This window comes from Ischnura elegans, chromosome 9 (assembly GCF_921293095.1).
Source record: "Ischnura elegans chromosome 9, ioIscEleg1.1, whole genome shotgun sequence".
Lineage (NCBI taxonomy): Eukaryota > Metazoa > Arthropoda > Insecta > Odonata > Coenagrionidae > Ischnura > Ischnura elegans.
The window spans coordinates 13,167,609-13,188,558 of NC_060254.1; positions in this window are offsets into that span (position 1 = coordinate 13,167,609).

The window sequence follows — 20,950 nt, forward strand, 5'->3', positions numbered from 1 at the left end:
CTTCCCTAGGAAACTTCTTTAGTTTTTACAGAAAAAGGATTAAGTTTAGCTTTTTGGGGGTAGCGGATTTCATTAGAGTCGGAAAGATCACGTACCCCCTATTATTGCGTGCCTTTTTCCACTCGCATCTGGTTACTTGATGGACAAACGCGTGCGCTTGGAGCGGCTCAAGGGTAGGGGAACGGTTGACGTGACAGGCTCAGGGGTGGGTGAGGTGAAGGGGGGGAATGCGCAATAAAATAAACAGCAGGGAGTAACATTGGCATTGAAGAACGGATTCGAGCAGGGAGGGAAGGAAAAAAGCCTGAAAAACAAGAGAAAAACAACCATTTGAAAATTTCGTTCCTCGTGCACCGCGCACTGTTTCCCCCTCGGATACAAGAATGATATATATTTACGTCGCAAAACAGAGAGAGAGAGAAAGACACTGCACAGAGATTTCTTTCTCTTTCTCTCTGCAGTCATATAGGTCGCCTGTATTTGTCACATTCACATCCTAAAGTAATGACTGCGTATATCAAAAATTCTCGTCGCCAGAAACTCCTTTGATTTATTGTATTATTTCCATCCTCTTTTACAACCCGGCCGTAAACCTTTCTCAATCCCTTTTTCGTTCCATTCCCTCCTCCACAGCTCCTCATATCGTCCAATCCGCCGTCTCTCTTCACTCCCCTCCCAGATCAACCCCTGCACAAGGGGGTGTATTTTTCATTCCTCTCTCCTCTTCCTTCCGTTCACAACCCTTAGAGGTCCTCCCTTCCCAAAACGGTCTCTCTCTGCTCGCGATAAAATCCCCTCCTTTCCCAGTTACTCTCCGATGGCGCTACTCTTACCCCTTCGACGCCTTTCCCCCCTCCCCGGCGCCTGCATTTGTTTCTTCTCCAGCCTCCCCTCCCTCCCGACAATTTAACTTGCTATTGACTCTTCCCCTCCCTCTGTCTCTCTTCCTCCGAGGGAAACTTTCTTCCCTCCTTCATGCACACGTCTTCTTCCTCATCTTCCGACCAACCCGCTTTCCCTTCCGCACGCCCCAGCTGCCGAGTCTCGCCGTGAAATCGCCCTGCCGCCACCGTTACCCCTCCGTTCCATCGCCTCCGAGATCCAAATGACGCACAAACATAACCTATCGATTCCTTCCGATAAAAATTCCAACGGCTCTCCCATCCCCCTTCTTATCTTTCTGAAGAGTCCTCCCGCCTCAACCGCACCCTCCGATATCTAATATCACTTTCAAAATGGTCTCCTTCTCTTTCCCACAATCACTAACAAGCCCCATGAAGGTTATCCATCCATATTCCCACCTCTATGGCCAATCACGACACGCTCCGTTGCAAGAGAATGCGGCTTCTTCTGCGGCTATAATTCAACTGACTACGCTTCCTGCGATGCCTTCATCAAATTTTGCTCCATATTCTTATAGCAACTGAGCGATAAAAGTAATGGAATCATAAAGTTGATAAAGACGTGCACCTTTTCTTTAATTACATCGATGATAATATTGGAATGATAATAAAAAGGCGATGATTAGAATAGCACTAACTTTGAAAATTGAGTTGATGAGGAAAAAAGGAATCGTATAATGCCTAGGGATTGCTATATTCAATAATTCCAGAAATTATGAGTTGGGTTGCATTCCGCCTAAGAATATCCGTTTATCTAACTCTGATATGTTTATCTGATTTATATGATTTTATTTAATTTCATTCGACTCATAAAAACAGTGATGATACCGAAATTACTGGAGTGCGCATGGCGAAATAAGGGTGACCCGGCTCTATCTGTGGTTTAACGTAAATACGGCATCGCTAACTTGGTACCACTAATGAATATTACGAGAAAAATATTTACCGAAATTTACCGGAAAAAATTTTAAATGCTTTCTCGGCCGACATATAATTTTCATTTATACGGTTAAATATTACGGTCTCTACTCAAAGGATGTACCACAGACATGTCACAGATCGATAACTGTATGTAGCTAACCTTAACAAACCTGGCGAAAGAAGTTGTGGCAGTGAGTTGCGATTCCGGGTCAGGGTAGACCGACGCATAACAATAAATTAAATAGGTCCTTCATTCAGCCACTCATTGCCCGGTATTCTACAGACAGAATATTTCAATTAAGGGGAATATAAACAACAGTTTGCCATTGATTTTTCTTTACTCCGGTACTCAGTTAGCATCTTAAATTAAGAATTTTTACCACTCTTAACTCTGGTATGACGCATCCAAATCAGTGGAACCGCAAATGTCCGTATTTTCGTCCATTTTCGCTATAGAGGTATCCATTCAATCAAATTCCATAACCCCAGCTCCCCCTACGTCTCAGCGAGGGATATATTTCATCCCCTTTTGCGGTGATACCGCGACCCTAACCCCTTGGAAAAATCCGATCTGGAACGCGGGGAGATTAGGGCGAAGAAGAGAGATATGCCAGCAGACATGTCGTTGATCATCGCCCTGGCTTTCTTCAGAAAAATTTCGTCGCCAGGGGGAAAGCAAACCCAAATGTTGACCTGAACCATGAGATACTTCAGAGGATTCAGGAAGATTCTCAGGATAGCAAGGTTGGAATACTTCAAAAGCTTTTTAAAATTCTCCTCTTGGATAATTTTCTCATAAACTTTTAACCACAAATTTTCCTCCATCCAATCATGACTGAGTTTGCATTGCGATCAAATACGACCACGTGAACAAACAATTTCTAGTATGTACCCCAAAATTGTGTGACTAGGTAAGAGTCAATTGGTTTTTCTATTCTTGCTGCCACATTTGAATACGCGTTTCATTCTTTTAATATTAGAGGAGAAGGTCCAAATTCAGGCTAGGGTCTAAATACGGGCTAGTCTCTGTTGTGAAGCCGCAGGGTTTCGCACCCTGTCGGGAATGGCATGACCTAGGTCCCCTAGGTCCCACTGAACAGCAACGAAGAGTTGGCGGCCATTAGTCAACGTGCTCAGAAGCTGTGCGTAAAAAATCGTCGATTGTCGTGTTTTTCTACCATCAAACTTTTAGCAGGTATGTACAATATATTTTTTTACCATTAGCCAGTAAGCTATAAATGATATTTGGCAGCAGGGTTGTGTTTACGTTGAGTTGGTGAACGGTTTCAATGCTTCGTTCATCCTTCTACGTCATACCGGTAATGGCCGCCGTGATTATTTTGTAAAATGTGGTTTGGTCTAAAAACGGGCTACCTCTCCGGAGTAGCCCATATTTGGACCAGACATCGTTTCAATTAACCTAAAAAATATGTGCCTAATTACAATGTAGCTACTATTTATTTAAGTAATTGTTATTATGCCATTTAATGAACTAAAGGAACAGCATTGCTAAAGTTTTATTGGCTTTCAATCATTAACTCAGCATTTTTATACCTAGTTGAATGTTCTGGAAATAAATTTTTCCCCTTTCTGATGCACAAAGGTTAAGAAAAGACTTCGCTGTTTCACAAAATAAAATATATTTGCGACCGGTTTCGATACAGCGTATCATCATCTGGCAATTACAAGTATCAGTACATAGAATTTATACCCTTGAAGGCGTTAGAGGGGCGGTAGAGTGGAGGTAGAGAAAGGGGGGAACTTCGGAGTACCTACTATTGGATGCAATTAGTTTGATTGTGTTTAGCTCCTTCATCCTGTTGTAATTCGACAATGGAATCAATCATAGCCTGTGAAGATTACAATTTATTGCTGATAGTTTGTGAGAGAAGTGGCGACACCACAGTGGCTCTCACAAACTATCAGCAATACATTGTAATCTTCACAGACTATGATTGATTCCATTGTCGAATTACAACAGGATGAAGGAGCTAAACACAATCAAACTAATTGCATCCAATAGTAGGTACTCCGAAGTTCCCCCCTTTCTCCACATCCACTCTACCGCCCCTCTAACGCCTTCAAGGGTATACATTATATGTACTGATACTTGTAATTGCCAGATGATGATACGCTGTATCGAAACCGGTCGCAAATATATTTTATTTTGTGAAACAGCGAAGTCTTTTCTTAACCTTTGTGCATCATGAAGGAGTTTCACCAAGTTACGCCAACCACCATCGCATTTTTCCCCTTTCCTTTTTGTAGCATGCCAAGAAAGAAACCCAAGTATGTGCCCAAAGGTATAAGGAAGTCATGGGACAAGGATAAAATGGAACAGGCTATTGTGGCAGTGCGAGAGAAGAATATGGGAACCCTCAAAGCTGCTAAAGTATTCGGTGTACCACGAACAACTTTGCAATCCTTGAGTAAAAGAACTGACTTGACTCCCGTAAGTGCCTGTAACATTAAACTAGGTCGAACCAGTTATTTAGGGCCTGAGTTAGAAGAAGAGCTCGTTTCATACCTGCTAGTGATGGAAAAGTCATTTTTTGGTTGTACTCTGAAAGATTTAAAGCGCATTGCGTTTTCCTTGGCTGAGCGGAATGGAATTGAAAGTCCGTTCAAAAACGAGGAAGCAGGAAGGAGCTGGGTAGATCTTTTTCTTAACCGTCACAGTGATAGACTATCTCTTCGTAAACCATGCGGTACATCTTATGCTCGCGCTTTGGGATTCAATAAGGAGAATGTTGACCATTTTTTCAACTTGCTAGATGAGGCTTATGAAAAATATGGTTTCACAGGCGACCGCGTTTTCAATGTGGATGAAACCGGTCTTTCTATTGTCCAAAGCTAGAATCCCTATGTAATTTCAAGAAAAGGGAAAAAACAGATTGCTGCTCTAACATCTGCTGAAAGGGGAGCGACAATTACGATCATAAGCTGCATGAGCGCATCAGGAAATTTTGTCCCTCCCATGGTTATATTCCCCAGGACCAACATGACACAAACTCTAATGAAGAATGCCCCAATTGGAACAATAGGTCGAGCCCATCCTTCAGGATGGGTTCAAAGTAACCTTTTTGAAGAATGGATGAATCATTTCATTGACAGCGTAAAGACAACTTCTACTTCCCCGGTTGTCCTTATTTTAGATGGCCACTACGGCCATGTTCGCAATCCGGGTGCCATTGATCTTGCCAAAGCAAATAATGTCGTAATGATCTCACTCCCTCCTCACTCGACACACAAGCTCCAACCCCTCGACAAAACGTTCATGGGGCCCCTTAAAACATATTACAGTGAAGAAGCGAGACTTTACATGAAACGTACAGGACTTCCTGTCTCCCCGTACGAAGTTATAGAGCTTTTTAAAAATGCCTATCTTCGTGTTCAGACTGGTGCCATTGCTGCTAGTGGTTTCCGAGAATCCGGCATCTTTCCTACGAACAAAAGTATTTTCACCGATGCAGATTATCTTGAGGCTCAGCAAGATGCAGAAAAATCTTGCAGTTCAGAGCCATCAACTCTACCACAGAGGTTTAATCTCCATATTCGAGATGCAGAACAATCGAATATATCAACAGCTGTAAATACTGAAGTAGCTGTAGTTCCCTCCTCTCCTAATGCAGACAAGGAAGGAGTTCCATCCTCCTCTGATGGAAACCAGGCAGTTGCATCATCCACTCCTCATAGAGACCAGATAGCTCTCCCATCAACCTCTCACAAGAACCAAACATTCTCAACTACTTCGAAGCGTGTTTCCCCGTTTGATATTGCTCCTATCAGCACTCTTAAAAAGAAAAAATCAAACCGAGGTCGAAAGTCAGCTAAAGCATCACTGGTTACTGGAACACCTTACCGTGAGGAGCTACAACGGTGCTTGGACCACTCCAAAGTGACGAAAAGAAAGCTTGTATTTACTGCTGATGGGGTGGAAAAAAGGAAGAAAGAGCAAAAAAGTCAAATTTCTAAGAGCAAGAAGAAAAAAAAATGTCCTCCTTCACCGAGTTCCTCCGACTCAGAGGATAAGAAACAGCCACCCCTGGATGACTCCGATTCGGAATTGGAGATACCACAACCCACCAAAACTACTCAACCAGATGATGCTTCCTGTCTGTCTTGCCAAGGATTGTTTTCCGAAGACAAAAATGGTGAAGAATGGGTACAATGTGTTACATGCCATGGGTGGGCTCACAATGAATGTGCTGGTTGCGAGAGAGATGTGTATAAATGTGATTTTTGTAAGTGAATTTACATTTTATGCTCATATTGTACTGTTTTTATGTGAATTTTACTGTCATTACTGTTTCTTATTAAGATTTTCGAAAAAATTAGGGGTAGCCCATATTTAGACCTCATTTTCAAAATGCAAGTTTTTGCAATTTTTTTTAAATATAGCATTTTTTTGTGAAACTGTGATTTTTTATTTCTGAAACTTTCCAGAATTGATGGATACGAGTGAAAGCTACGCCTCAATGTTTAAATTCCCCATATGTCCAAAAATGTGCCCACTATATTCAAAAATCAAAAGCTAGCCCATATTTGGACCTTCTCCTCTACTGCTCTCCCAAAACTTTTGAATTTTGGTTTAATTTATGCACGACTAAAATGGTCTGACTCCGCTAGGAAAGAAATAGAAGCCATAGATAATGTATATATGACTTCTCTTCTACTGGTAAAACAATGTCTCTTGTTTTTTCGAGACGTATAATACATTGCTAAAGGTTATTCTAATTCTCAAAACTAATTTTCATCTTTCTCCAATGCAATAAAGACATTATTTCCTCGTATATATGCGTGATGATGATTAGATGAAAGTATTATATCACCGATTGACATCATGGACATATGAATACCATCTATTTGTATAGTAAAGGTACGTCTCCTAGGTCAATATGGTAAGAGATATTTTATAGAAATTACGTTGATACTAAACCGAATAGCTTCAAGTTTCATATGTTCGGGTTGATTCAACCAAGCCATTGATCTGTGTTTCTTTCTTTCATACATCATTCATTCATTCACGGTTAGGTCAGGGTGTTCCTTCCAAAAGACGATTTTCAAATTTCCGCCAAAAGTGCGATGACAAGAAATCGAACTACGGGTATTTTAGTTGCGTCAAGTAATCGCAAAGGAAATTTTTCATCATCTAGGTAAAAACGGGAAATTATCTATTAATTAATGTATTCTTCTCAGGCTTGGTACCGGATGAGGCCTTAAAATCCCTCAAATCATCGAATTAGCCACTATTGGCCTCCTTAAGGACCATAATAGCGGGGTACAGGGCTTAACGACTGATCTAAGAGCTCATAGTTCAAATCTTAGGCGACACCTTAATACACCCCAAAGAAAATCCTAGAAAGAGGAGGTGGCCGAGAATTTTTAAATTTCACACGCCTGCGGCTGAGTATAGGGTGAGCTCTACCACCATCTATCCAAACCAACCTACGGATTGAATCATTGAATGAGTAATTACCTCTCCAAAGACTAAAGTCTAACTCACACTGCAGCGAAGCTGTGCTGCATTGCTGCAAGGATTATATACCGCTAGCAAAAACACTCACATCGGTCAAAATAAATACACATTGGCACAAATTATAAGCCCTTGCTATTACTACAAATAATTGAATGCAATCAATAAGCTGGGCAGACGCATTTCAACGCTACTAAGGACGATTTATGCGACGCCCCTGTTTGGTTCAGCCTGTATTTTACACCTTAAATAACGTCTACTTTCCTCCATCAAGGGCAAAATTTAAAAAAATTATTATTCGTAGCAAAGATCTGTATTTAATAAACGTTAAAGTTTGGTCTTAATATGCTGGTTTTTTTCACATTATGAAATAATAGAGTTTGGACTTTGCGAAGCGTATTTAGGATATTTTAGGGCATTTATTTCACTTCGCCGAAAATGCACTAAAAACGTATTTATTTCACTAGAGACGTGATAAAAAGTAAGCACTGGAATGATCTCAGACATTCCTGGTGAATGAATAGTAGGAAGAGTATTTGGGTTTCCTAACCGGTCCAAGGGTCGATTGCCTCCTTATGGAAAACATCAATTATTAGACATGAACACTATTTCCACTGCTAACTATTTTAGCTTTTGAAAAACTTTAAACTATGAAAATTGAAGCATCAAGCAAATAATGGTGAAATTAATTTTTTAGTGTCGGTCTTCGTTATTCTTTATTTGTTATCAAACTCAAGTGCGCATAATTTGTGGGTCGACAGTACAAGGCAAAAGTTGTGTGGAACAAAGATTTATGTCTAGATGTTCACAAGAAAAATGATGAGTATAGTTGCTTGAACGGGAGAGTATCCACGACTCTCTCCTCCTCCTCAAGCAACGTGCATTTATTTATTTATTTCACCCCCCACAAACCCCTTCTTCCTCCATGGTTTCCGATGCCTCCCTCCGGCTCTAAATAAAAAAAGACAAGACTCACTCCCCTCCACTATTTTCAGACCTTTTTTTTCATTCCCCTCACGACCTTATTTTCCATTCTGTTTTTTCCACGCCCCGCCTTCTCCCCCCAAAACTCCCGAAAAGGAGCTCGTCTCGTTTCGAGAACCCAACTCTTCCTATCTTCCCTCAGCCGAGACGTTCCTCCCTCTCACCCCTGGACCGCCATTCCCACTCCTCCTCCCTACCCTTATATTGCGCTCTCCCGAAATTAGATTTTTACCCTCTTCTCTCTCCCCTTCCAGCCGCCTTGGCTCCTCAGCTCTCACAACAGTCACCCGGTATCAGTCACAGATCCCCCTCAGTGCGTTAAGTCTCTCCTTCCTCCTTCTCCATTCTTCCCCATACCGATGTCTTCTCAAGACGCCTTGTCTTCCACACTCTCCGACCCCTTCACGACTCACCTCCAACTTCTCCCTTCCTTCCACATCTTCAGTTTTTCACGGCTACGATCCACTTGCAGTCTCGCAAAACCATCTCCACCGTCTCCATTTCTCCTCTCTCACCGTCCAAACCATTCAATTTGGCAGGGATTATATGCCAAGCATCATCTCCTTGCATACTATGTATTCTTCATTTCATCCAAGGACGCTGTAACTTGATGAAATCACTGTTATTGCAAGTTCTGCACTAGATACAATTATTTCATGGTCACTTTTGAACTCTGAGGTAAAAATAGATTTTAAACATAAAAGTAGAATACTCTTTTCTTATTTACAACTTCCCCGTAAAAATCACAAAAAGGCCTTTACAATTTCTAACATTAAAAATGCACGAGACGAACATCCTTGCCCTGAAAAAGACCTCCTACCTAAACAGAAATTGTACACTCAACCTTAGACTTGGTAGACTAGAAACTCTTTATTGTTTAATGTCAACTATAGCCTATTTCCCTGGTATCCACGGTGTTAAATTTGTGAAAGGGAATTGTGGGTCCATATGCATTTGACCAACGATAAGGAAACTTATGTGTCCATATTTAGACAGAGAAACTAATGTTTTGTTAGTTGGTGCTCATTTGTATATAGTATTGGCAAAAAATTGCGTATTGCAGATAGTTGTGGCCAATGAAAAATTGAGATATTAGAAAGTCCTGAAAACCTTAAGAATTAATTTTAAAAAATTACCGGCCATATATAAAGGCTTGATGAAGACAATCGTTCAGGGAAAAGGGGAGGACAAGACAGAAAAGGAAGGCATCATATAAAATATTCGTAGTCGGCAATGAAGGATGTGAAAGAAAAAAAATATTTGAGGGTGAAAAGATCACCCGATAAGGGGATAGAGTGCAGGGGTACGACAAATCAATCGCAGAACCGTTTGTAAATATTAAAAATCAAATGAAATAATCATATCATTTGGCAAAAAACTCTTCAATAATTATGAATTGTAACATACGTATATCAAAAAATCTGCCTCTTATAAGCACCTTAAGTTATCACATTTCATGCTCACCATATTTTAGAGTCAATGCTTGGTGACTTGCCTTTTGCCAAAATGTTCCGGTTTTTATTTCCATTTTAACGAAGCGATCTAAAGGGATGTGATTCTGAGACCATATTTTTGTTCTATTTTTTTAAACAATCCCTCATATTTTAAATATTTGAAATTAAAATGTAGTAAAAATCCTGCCGAACTTGTGATACTTTCCCGCAATAGCTGTATATATTTATGATATTTCTTCGCTCTTTGCCAGCCCTGCGGCGAACACCCGTTTAGATCTTATTAAAAATATATTGGTGGCATTGGAAATCAACATTTTTAGACAGTATTTACGACAAGTATAAATTAGGTATTTGCTTTGAATTGCTCATTGAAAGTGAGACCTTCACAAGGCCGCCTGATAGAGAAGATGGCGAAATTTATTTTTTTTAAAGTACCATCGTCACCTCCGTTCAATCACGCATTCCGCACGACAGCACAACTTTGCAGTGGATCGGAACCCCGCCTTTTTTCCGACACAATGCCCTCTACGCCCCTTTCTCCCGAGGGCTCCCGCTTAATAGTAATGGCCCTTATCTCTATGCTGAACCACCTATCCAACCACCACCGCCTCCTCTCAACCTTATTCCCTTATCACGTCGCTTGCATCTACCTCCTCTCCCCATATCGCTCGGCCTCCACAGATTTAATTTATACCTCGCTATTCTCCCTTCCCAAAAACTCTCAGCCCTCTAGAGGAAGTTTCACTTTTTCACCCCCACTCTTTCTGTGACGCCTGATTCCTACCCCTTATCAGTTTCACCAATTGAGCCAGGGGAGGGGATGGATGGTTGGGGTGATTTGGATGAAGAAACATGGGAAAACTATTCCGGCGCGAAGATACCAATCCCTCTCACGATAATTCACCCAATGCCTCTCAACCCTCGTTAAAGTGGGGGAAAAATGCGTGCAAATAGGACGGGGAGTGTTAGAGGTTTTCTACCCAATATATTTTCCCTGGCACGGAACGAAATATTTTTCACGTGACAGTATATAAACGACAAGACAGCAATGTGGTGTAAATGGTGACGTGATCTCATCTCTGCATTGATTTTGAATACACCAACGGTTCGTACAATAATACTAAGGCTTTTTTCAGGAATTAACAGAGCACCAAAAACGGAAAACCCAAAGAAAAACTGCTACGGGCAGACAAAGAGCACAACTCCATCTCAAATTTGACTGATTGCAGCTAAAGACTCAGAGCAACGTGATAGTGTTAGTTCACTAGTGCAAAAAATAACGGATGTCTTTCAAAGAAATATGGTGAAAAACATCTTCGAACCCCAACAAGTTTAGAGGCCTAATAACAACGATGGAATGCGAGGTATATTTTGCCGAGATGACAACTAAAGAAATTCGTTATTTTCAAAGACGAGCAGGGGCTTCATCGTATGTTGGGTTGAACTCAATATCGCGACTCACGTCGCTCCTTTGCGAACCTTTTTGTATTAATGGTTGGAAAAGCAACAAAAAGCTTTTTGGCACCCCCGCCACATGCATATAGATACTGGTAAAGGTATCTTGATATCTTAGGGGATCATTAAAGCGAATGTTTTCGAATAGTAGAATACAGTTAAAATTTTATCAAAATTATAATAGATCCCTATGCTTCGTTCAGCATATGGAAAAACTACCAAAGACGATTTGCTAATGATTTCTCCCCCTACAATTGAAATCTTTAAAAATCTTTTTGAGAGATTACGTAATCAAGGGAAGGACGTATGATATCACCAAAAAGCAAAAGCAGTCACCTGGAATGGATTATAATTAGTGCTATATCTCACTCTTTCAGCACAGAGTAGAGCCGGTTTCCATTTCAAGCGTGGAACGTTTTATACTGATATCCAATAACTCTCCTTCGAGAAAAACTTTCACTCAACACACCAAAAGCTTTGGGACTATAAGGTGAATTTACAGTAATGTCTTGGATTCACGGAAACCCCAAAGGAAACACAGGAGGTTGGATCCCACCAACGACGGAAGGGTCACCCGATTTGCCGATGATCAGAACCGCAATGCCCAAGGCTTCGTGGACGCCGGAAATTTGACGCTGCAACGTAGACGACGGCATAGGCCGTTAGTGCGACGGAAGCTAATTATTGCCCCCTTGGTACAAAATTGTCGGCATGAAATTCCCTTGGCCAATTCCCGACCAAGAGACCGATCCAAGAGATGACCGCAATTCCCGTAACCTTCTTGAGTCGAGTAAAGAACCCTATGTTTCCACAAATTTATTGTCACCTTAGAGAACTGATAACAAATATACTAACTTATTTCTCTATGGATATAAAATATTTATTCAATGAAAAAACAAGAGATTAAAAGAACTAAGGATAAACAATTTTATTGACGCTTTTGATACTCCTTCCTTGATCATGATGACTAAAAATGAATGAAATCGTGGTTGTTGGGATCCAACCTCATGTGTTTCCTTTGAGTTTTCGTGAATCCAAATGGAAAATAGGCCTTCTTTTTGACAATACCACTGTTTAAAGCTAGGTACTGTTAGAATTTTGAAATATTTGAATATTTACAATTATAAGGATTGGCAGATCTCCATACACCGCAATACTTAGGTAATAATGTTTGTCCCCTGAATTTTTCCTGGTGAACAGCACAAATTTTAGCAGTCTATAAAAGTGATACAGTTAACTTTAAAAAAATATGCTAAAAGAAACCAGACACTTCAGTAAGGATATCAGGGAACGAATTCCGTTTGCAAAGGCGATGTTTACGAATGAAAAAGAGCAACTGAGAGGTTCGTCATGTAAGAGCTTAAACAGAAACTTCGAGAAGAATTTTATCTGGCACGAAGTACTAGTAGTGGACGCTTAGGAAAAAGAATGAGAAAATATTGGAGACACCTTTGATATGAAAAAGATGGGGAAAGAAAAGAATGGTGAACAACGAAATACTGGTCATGGTGTTTGAAGAAAGGACACCAACATAGGACAACAACCGACGAGAGAGAAGGTTTGGGTGGATGTATGAATAAGCAGGGAAGGAACCATGAATACCGCTCTACAATTTGGTGGGCGGGCGGGTATTGGGGTGTATTAGAATAGGATTTAGAGATATAACGAAAGAAAAAAGGGCTTCATGAAAAGAATTTATAGTTGAAAGCATAAATGTACGGAATTTTGTCACCAAAATAATGAAAAAATTCACTTCGTATATTCCACTGTAACAACTAATTTTGAGTTATGTGTGAGTTGAGTGTTGATGTGACAATTGGCGGGAGAGGAACAATGAGGCAAGTAATGGTGGACGGGGATTGTTGTGGACGGCGAAGGGAAGTATGGTTGTAAAAGTTGTGGCGTGCAGGTGTGTCTTCGCTGCCGACATTTTTGCCGTGGAAGCTTTTAAAAGTGTTTTAATTTTGTGTCAGTGATGTTTGTGTTTTAAGGTGTGATAATAAAAAACGTTAAACCACACAAGGAGTAAAGTGTTTGGGTCAAAGAATAATTTTTTATAAGGTGGAATATGCAGTGCGGATTTTTTCATCGCGTCTAGAATATACCTTGTTGTGAAACATAGAGCTATGTTCAAATAAAGGTGGGGCACGAGTGATTCGCGAAATGCTCCGATTAAACCTTTTTCAACCAGTACTATACGTTTAACAGTGATATGATATGAATGGCCGATTGATGAAATGGTAATAACGATAAAATGTTATTTTAAAAAGAGCATAAGATTCCTAGTATAAACACATACTATGTGTCACTGAAATTACCCTGCATTAGAAGCATATAGATATTGCAATTTATAAGGCTAAAAATTAGCAAAATTCTATGCATCAAACATTTTTATTGTATTTATAAACACTTAGAGATCTTGAAGGAGTGGCAGAAGTAATGAAGCAATGGTTACTGGAGGAATTAAAAACATTTTCACTGGCTAATATATATTTTGTATGGATGTTCACTAGTTTTATCGATATAATTTTTTGCTAAGTTTTTTTATGTCATCCTGAAATATTCGGCATGGTATGTATATGTCCTCTGATGAGTTACGAGGCTTAGAGGGACCGTGTGTTATAAATTCATATCATCTCTCGAAAATTTATCCTCCTAAAAAGGGAATAACAAAAGTTGGTACACCCCTATCAGAAATATCTCCAGTCACTTCCATTGCCCTATTCCCTTACCATGCCAAGAAGCTGCATCGTAAAAAGGGGCGAAAGCAGATCGAGGGAATAGCGCATCCCAAAGGAAAGAGTCCCACTCTGCTGTCCATTTTAATTCTCCTCCCCCACTGCCCTCCGCAAAGTTCATCCGTCTTTCAACCGTCCCCTTGCTTATCCACCTCCTTTTCCCTTCGATCTCTTGCTTTGATTTCTTTCTCCCTGAGCTATAAACCAGGACCTGACCCTGACAAAAGAATTCCCTCAGTCCCAGTGTCTCTTGCTTTCTCAATGACTTTCTAAGTAAGTATACGGTGGCCTGCGGCTCGCGGGCCGAATCAAATCAATTTGGTGCATGTCTAAAAAATGTAAGTACTACTGACATTTACGGAACTTAGTAAACTTAGAAACTTAGTACCTAGTGGAAAAGTAGTAAAATATTTTATAGAAACACATGTTTCTTTAATTTAAGTTCATGGATTATTAATTCATGAACTATTAATTAATGAATTATTATTCTAAAAGTAATGTTGGCATATCCCCACGTAGCTATACTACTTTGAAAATAGCGGGCTGGAATAAGTAACCAATCCCTATACTTTAAGGAAAAATAAATTCACTGGTGAATGAAAATATTCACCACTGAACAAGAAGCGCAGGTTGTTATCTTCCGATATAGATTGATTTTGATATTTTTTATGGATTAATATCTGAATAAAGCTCTACTATCCACGCATTGGTAATGATTTAGCATAGGCATTATTTTTTTGATGTTACAAGCAATAATGACGGTTTAGATAACGTGATTTTCATTATAGCAATATAACATGATATTTGCAATCAGTGACTCATTATGCAACCCGTGGTATTTTTTTTATCAAATAATCACAGGTATTTCAGACTGTCAAAGTAGAAGATTCTGTTTTTCCCTGGGCTACTTTAACCATAGGATGTGTTTTTAGTGAGTGGGTTCCCAAGGCATCACATGGGATTTGAGACCAGGGTTCTTCAATCTGTAACCCAGCGCTACATCTAGTGGGCTACAGCGTACACCCCTCGTGACAATATGCATTGGCTATACCGACACATAAGCCTAAGCATTTTGTGCTGCTCAGTAGAAGCATGACGTCTGACTCTATTTCCTACGTTAATTTACTTGCCAGTTATTGTATGATAAGGATACCTTTAATTCCTTAAACAGCTCTTGCTTACAAATTTTAAATTTCCCCAAAATATTGGCTCTACATGAAGCCAAAAAATCAAGATCGCTGCAAATAGGTGCAAATTATCTACCGTTTCTGCTACACTGTTCACATCTGCGTTCAGTTGTGACGCGTCGACAAATTTTCATAAATTCATGCTAGAGTATCGAACTAAACACGATTTATCGTAATAGGAATAAAACCTTCATTATTGGCTAAGTTATTAAAAAAGATATGATAGACATGATGTTGTAATGGACAACATTTAGAAAATCGCATTCATAGCCACATATTAATTGTACGCACAGGCACATGTATTGCGGAGCTAGCATGTTTCAGCCTGATGCTTTTCGCTTGTTTCTGACAAAGAAACCGACGCCCTTTCGAAGAGCAGCTGTTATCATAAGCATAACACCTGTAGCCCCAGGACAGGACCCAAAATAGGAGAAAAGAGTTGTAATCGATCACTCGTGAGCGATCGGTGAACGGGATCCGGATCTTTGGTGTGATCGATTCATTACCAGGATCATTCCGACGAACTACACAATCATTTTGGCCGTTAGCGATCATCGTCACTCATTCGTAAATCATTCACGATTGACGTCGGTGTTCGGTCATTTAATAAGGAAGTTAGAGTTCGTCGTTTTAGACCAAGAAAAGGTTTCCAACTATTCCAAACCTAAAACTATCACACGATAAGGAAATTATCCATCACATGCGATGCCTCGGAAAATCATGGTTTTCCCAGTTATGGGATGCAGAGAATACTCCCCCGGTTGTCATGCATCTTATGTCGGCCGCTGTACGTACTTTCTTCCTCATTCCCTTCCTAACATCAGTTTATATCAGAATTTAAAATCATGCCGATACAATTATTTTTTATCAGTTGGATTCTAAGCAGTAAGCAATTTTGCTACTTTCTCCCTTATTTACCTTCCGGTTTTTTTGCGCAATTAGAATGAGTATCAATATAGAAATGGAAAGGAAATATGGACGCGTGGAGATGAATCCCCGTACTGGAAGTAATTCATTAGCCGAGAACTGTACGAAGTTTTCGCATTCCGTGCATGCCAATAGACCTAATTCAATAAATATTTTTAATTATACACGACAATTTTAATACTAAACCATGTCAAAAAAGAAACAGGAATACTTTGCGGAAGTAACTAATTACTAATTCACAAAATTAAATTAAAAAAGAGCTCTTAGATGGAAACTATAGTTAAGGAATACGATTAACTTAAATACATGTATAGTGGAGCTGAACCATAAATTCTCTTTCATAGTGCTTATTGTCTCTTGATAAAGAAAATTGAACTGTTAACACAATTTACTGTTTATCTTAAGTCGCTGTATTTCCAGTACCGCTTATTTAAGGTGAGAAAAAATCATCACATAGTGTAACCAAAAGTGTTTCTTCATTCCTATATCAACTCAACTAAGCTATAGCCTCTAAACAGTAGTAGATGGTTAAAATTTCTAAAAGGGAATGTGACCGGAAGTTATAATTACTGATTTGCGTTATTCTTCCAGTATTAAAATCAGATGATGCTAAAGAAAGTTGTAGGCGAGGAAAAAACTATTGAAAAAGTCTGCGAGAAAACTTAGCAAAACTAAAATGTCAATTCACTGCATGGAACCAATATCTTTCAAACTTTGTGACAATAGGTACAACTACTAATCTTTTATAGAGATAAAATCACCTTTACCTTTTTTCGACCGGTAGAAAAAGTCTCAATGGTTGACACTAAATAATAAAATGGAATATTAAATGTGGATTACATTCTTGCATTAAATTCTCCGTTACATTTCCTCGATTTCTCCACTTCCGCGCTATTGGTGCAAAGGTCAGAACACGTCCAATCAAAATTGAATATTTTCCGCTTCTCAGAAAGCTCTTGCGAATACAAACGCAAGTTTTTTTTCGTGAACACCAACCTTGCGTACGAACGACACTGAACCTCACAGATTACATCCGAGGCAACGATACTGCGTATATAATTTTCATAAGAGAAGAAATTCGCAATTTTGAATGCAAGAAAAGTGCTCAAGGCAAGCGTTAAAGTCCGGAGGCACGGTCCAATAAACTCTGCATATCCGAATTAAAATATGTAAAAGTATATCACATTTCCCAGCGCGGGGCTGGCGTTCGTAGTGCAGGGCTTTATTGGAACAGCAGCGGCAGCAGCCTTGCGAAATGTGTTCTCTTTTCATTGGGGGAAGAGAGGGAGAGAGAGAGACATGGTCTTGAGAACGATTTCAATGCGCGCTCTCATTATGAAATTTTGCCCCAATGGCCGGAACGTAGGATGAGGATGGGTGGGGAAGGGAAAGCGTTATGCCTCGGATTCCACTGTGCAAAGCACGAATATGCTCGTATCCCGTGGACGCTTTTTAAATAAAAAAATAGAACCCTTATCTCCGTCGCATCTCCTTCCATCCTCCGACCCAATTTTCTCGTCCCGTCCTCCCACGCCGATCCTTCCTCCGTCAACCCTTCTACTTCCCTTTGTTTTCCCTTCGCAGCTTTTCACACTCCCCCTGTTCCGTCTCCGCCCCTCAATCATCCTTCCTTCCCATCCGTCCTTCAAAGTGTCTTGGTCCCACCCTCCACCCTAAACGAACACGGCTACTGAGCCACTGGGGTGGGAACGCGAGGGTGACGGGGAATATTGGCAAAAGGTTTATAATAAAACGAGGGAAGAGGTTGAGGAGGAAATCGGGGTTTGGGAAAGTGAAGGACAGGAAAAGAGTTTGGGATTCCTTTAAAATAAAAAGAAAATAAGGTGGGAGGCCTTGAGTAGAATTTAAAACGATTGAATGAAAGGCTTAACAATGGAGAAATTTAAGGACTCGACTCGTGATGACGAAGTGGTGACGTTCAATAGGAAGGAATTAAGACCCCTGCCTTCCGATTGTAACCTGAAAGTCATCTTATTTTGACAACACTGTTCAGTCATTAATAAGAAAGGATTGAGGGTGAGAGAATCGATTCTAATTGGAACATTTTGTATGCTAACCTCATTGTATTCAGGGCGATCAATATTTTTAAAGATGCTATGCTCCGCATCCCATTTGGGTAATAAGCATCATAAAACGCAAGATTTAGACTTTTAGAAACGCAGAATTTAACTGGATTTTTGAATATTTACACTGCCACCATTATCCCAATATTAAATTTTGTGTCCATCCTTCAAAGTGAGATTGATCTTTTGAATGATATTTCTACAGCACCCTAATACAAACAAAAATTCATGTTTAGTCAATGACTGAGTAAGTTCCCTTTATGATGTCCCCAAACTGTCCAGTAGGATGCACGATTTCCTTATAATAAAAACTGGAGCATGTAGTCCAGGGTAGAATTAAAATGCTCTTGCTTAGACGGGACGACTGGAAATATCAGTGAAGGTTGGTTATTTGTTTCCTGGTTAATTCTGTCAAGACTCATTATGACGACAGTTTTGGGCGCGTTCCAGCTCCCGTCTTCGGGTCCAATTGATCTGGTGAACTGCAATTCTTTATACAATTTATACGGCTAGTCAGGCACACGCGGATTTGCTGGGTTTGAATGCCATTTATTTATTTATTATCTAATTCCCCGTAAACGGCACATGACGGCCTTTTGCAACGAAGGTTTCTAATATTAACAGAGTACAGCACAAACATCCATGCCCTGGATAGGGATCACCAACCCAGGCGGGATTTGAACCCACGACCTACGGTTTGGCAGGCGAGGACTTAACCCCACCGCCACCGAGGCCGGCCATTGTTGGAGGAGCCGTTTCAACCATGAAGCGTCCTCGTCCGTCTCTATTGAAGTACTTTCATGATTTCCAATTTCTATCGCCTCCCTAATCAGCCGAGGGAATTATTTATTTTCTCCGGCGATGAGTTTTGATTTTTGGAATATTATAACGTGCCCAGGTTGCGACCATGCATACTCCGTAACCGTAGAAAGGCGAACATTTTTCTTTTCAGCTGCCTTACGATGTTGTTGAAATGACACATTGCAATATTTCCACTTATAGATTTATTTTACACAACGCGTTTCGTCGTTACAGCGACATTTTCAAGTGTGAAAAAAGTCTTAAAGATTTTCCTTATATATCATGGTGCTTGAAGGGAGGGGGGGAGTAAGATGGAGAATCGGGTTTGGGTGACGAGAAGTGAGCATATTGAAGGCTGTGGGGGGGTTGAAGGGTCGTTTGTAGGGTCTCGAACTGAAGCAGGGTGAGGGGGAAGGAAAGAAAGGTTCTAGGATGGGTGAGGGTACCCCGCACTCATTCACTGTCTTCTTTCGGGTTGTGGTTGTCCGGATAGCGTCCTCGCCCAGATGATCTTCTAGCACCATGATATATAAGGAAAATCTTTAAGACTTTTTTCACACTTGAAAATGTCTCTGTAACGACGAAACGCGTAGTGTAAAATAAATCTATAAGTGGAAATATTGCAATGTGTCATTTCAACAATATTACGAACTTCCACCACATCGTGCCTAACATCATACATGACTAACTTACGGTGTTCATCAATTCTGTATTTGAGGGATATAGATGCTTTTCCCGATGCATAATTTACCACAGGAACATGATACTTTATACACCCCTTCATACATATCAGACGGGTGACGATATTTTTCACTCCGGAGGAGGTCAGAGGTCTTCTTTAAGCTTTTCAACCTCGTCATAACGTCGTGCTTGGAGAAAACTCTTGCGATTGTCTCCGAAGTTATTGCGACGTAGAGCAAGACAGCATGTGCCTTTGCCTTTTGATGGTCATCCCTTGCAGTTTCCAAGGCCACATCCCATTTCTATTCTTCCTTACGCGCAATTTTCCAATTTAATCACCGCGGAAGCGTCCTTAATAATCATTGTAGGTTTATGATAAAACGAGAGAAGGTTGAGGATAGGGGCGAGGGCAAGTGATCGATAGGAAGGAGTTGGGGATTTCTTTAGAATAAAAAGGAAATAATGTTGAAGTGTTTGAGAAAAATATAAAAAAAATCGAAAGGAAGGCTTAACGATGGGGAAATTTAAGGACCCAACTCGTGTTGAAGGAGTGCTGAGGTTCATTAGGAGGAAATTAAGACCCCAGTCTTCCGATTGTAATCTGGAAGCCATCTTATTTTGACAGCACTTTTCATTCATAAATTAAGAAGGATTAAGCGTGACAAAATCGCTTCTGATAGAAACATCGTTAAATGCTAGCCTCAATGCTTTAAGAGTGATCAAAATATTTAAAGATGTAAAAAGCATTATCCCTTTGGATAAGGCACTTAAATGCATCGTTAAACGCATACTGTAACTAGATTCAAAAATTTTTACCCTGACACCATTATTCCAATAATAAATTTTATGCCCTTCCCTTAAAGTTAAGATTAACCAATCATTATTGTCCCAAGAGCGGTGAAGAAGAATTCCTTGCCTATGCTATTCAATCTCCTTCAGCGTTGATTCTCTGCAGCGCCCTAATTCAAACCCACATTTGGATTGAATAATTCGGTAGGATAGCGCCCTATGAAATATCCCGAAATTGCTGGGTTGTGCGCGAGATTTCCTTATTATTAAAACTGAACCATCTTGACCAGTATAAAATAGCGCACCCATAGACGGGGTAACTGGGAATCTCGAAGAACGCTTATGATTAAATGAGGGAAGGTTGAGGATCAGGACGAGGGATTGTGATGAACAGTAACGTGTTCAGGATCGCTTTAAATGAAAATAAAATAACGTGAAAGGGTTATAGTTGGAGTTAAATCGATCGAAAGGAAGACTTAACAAGGAGAAATTAAAGGAAACATTTTGTAATGACGGAGTGGTGATTTGCAAAAAGGAAGAATTAAGACCAC